General features: G+C 40.6%; 1 long non-coding RNA gene across 2 annotated transcripts; it reads left to right on the top strand.

The window, feature by feature from the left end:
* Nucleotides 1-361: 361 nt before the first annotated feature.
* On the top strand, nucleotides 362-1,411 carry LOC133732957 (uncharacterized). 2 transcript variants are annotated; one of them, XR_009857425.1, is made up of 3 exons: nucleotides 362-683; nucleotides 795-1,118; nucleotides 1,191-1,411. It is a non-coding gene; the product is annotated as an uncharacterized LOC133732957 (long non-coding RNA). The 2 variants fall into 2 exon arrangements; XR_009857424.1 differs by having other exon boundaries at nucleotides 362-712.
* Nucleotides 1,412-2,015: the final 604 nt, after the last annotated feature.

The raw sequence follows: 2,015 nt of genomic DNA, 5'->3' as shown, positions 1-2,015 counted from the left end.
GTTCAACCTGAACCGTACTAGCTTTAATGTGAGCCCCCGAAAATTTTTGTTTAATTTTTGAAGGTAATATTTCGCCAATAAGGTTTTCGCAAGGTGAATTAAGTGAAGGAATTGATTTTTGGAAATTATTTTGGTATCAAGATCACAATTTGGGCCTCATAATTTAAGTTTGGGCCAAAGTCCTTTGTTTTGGGCCTAGGACGAAGTCGAGAAACAACTTAGAAAGTTTCAGACGAATAACGAATGAAAGAAACGTTACGAGCCCAAAACCGAAAGCAATTAACTAGAAGAGTTTCGTAACTCGTCACAAGGGAAAATTTGACTTTTCTCACAAACAAGTATAAATAGGAACTTGAGAAAAACCCTAGCCTCATTTCTCTCCCTCTCCCTTCTCTCGGCCGCGTCTCTCTCCCCGACCTCTCACACTTTCTCTCTCTTCTTCCCTCTGCAAACGCCGGAAACCCAATCTCCGGCCACCACCTTTTGACACAGCCTCCACCCTTCGAACTAGCTCCTATATCGACCAAAACCCGAGCCCAGCACCGCCATGCATCGTCTCCAGCCATGTAATCAGCGCCTCACTACCCACCTGTTTCTGAGACGCCGATCTCCGATTCCGACCAGGGCCACCGCACGCGCTACACGCGCCGCCGCTGGTGTGTAGACCGCCATAGCTCCTCCAGGTATACCGCCGATTTAATCCCTTGTCCTGGTAAGACGTTCTCTAGCCCCGTTCGTTGGCTACTTGAATTCCAATTCAGAGAGAAGTCGATTTTCTAACCTTGGGTTTTCAGGGCTTGAGGAAATAATGGAATTCAGACCGGAGAGTGAAGCTTCTGGTCTTGGCTTTGATTTGTGTTCTTGATGGGAGGATGAAGAACTGAGAAAGACTGCAAGAAGCAGCACTTTGCGGAGATTATGGTCTCGGCAGAACTGAAAATGGGTAAGGAATGCAGGCCTTTGAGTTATGAGTTTGATTGTTGTTTGGACGTTGGGATTAATTAACTAAGTTGTTGTTCTGCTTTGAGAGATTTTGGAAATCCTGAGCTTTGGAATTTGGGAGTTCGAAGATTTGGAGAAGGGGAAATATTGGGTCACCCCACTGAAAATGGATTGAGGTAAGGACCACAAACTCTGTGTTGTATATGAATTGGTTATGGTTGGATTATTGAACTCGACCTGCTTGCTAGGAATTCGAGTGATAGTTGGTCAAGGAGCAGTCGAGCCGGAGCAGCAAAAGTTGGATTCGCCTTTGTTTGAAAAGAGAAGAAATGGTAAGGTGATGGTCTCTGCCACGCTATGGACTTGTATATGTGGTGATTGTATTATAGGATTCTAGTGGTTTGTTACGGAATGGAATGAGATTTGATATGTTGCTTGACGAGTATGAATTAATTGAATATTTATAGAATCTGGGCTTTGTTAATTAAAAAAAAAAAAGTGAATCTGTTATCAATGTTGGACTTGTTATTATGCAAGATGAGTAGGTGAATGGCTTATTTGTTGAGTTTTGAAAGGAGTTGGTAATAGGTAAGGAATTTGGGTAATAACAATATCGAGTGGGAATGGGTAGCGAAAGTGGTGACCTTTGTGTGAATAAGTGAAATTGGGATATTTGATATCGACCAATTAAGTAAATTACAAGTGAAGTGTTTTAAGGTTACCATATCCCAAAACTGTAACCCTTCGGGAATGGTAAGTATAATTGTTACTTAAAGAAAGGAATGCTAGACAATGACATCAAATATTTAACCCGAATTATAATAAGGAAAGAAGTACGATCACCATATCCCAAATGAGCTTACTACGTTAAGTGAATTGTTCGGGAATGGAAATTGTGATTTGTTTTCCTAAAGTAAAAAGGTTAAAGAAATGAAATCAAAGTGCTAAGTATAATTACCATATCCCAAATGGTTCAAATGCAATATCATTTGGATTATTTGGGAATGGATAGTAGATTTTTATGTTGAAGGATAATCCGATGGACTTTAAGGAAAACTAAATAAATGTTTTGG

The sequence above is a fragment of the Rosa rugosa genome, chromosome 2 (assembly GCF_958449725.1).
Source record: "Rosa rugosa chromosome 2, drRosRugo1.1, whole genome shotgun sequence".
Lineage (NCBI taxonomy): Eukaryota > Viridiplantae > Streptophyta > Magnoliopsida > Rosales > Rosaceae > Rosa > Rosa rugosa.
The sequence above is the reverse complement of the archived record's forward strand: the minus strand, read 5'-3'. Positions and strand labels throughout refer to the sequence as shown.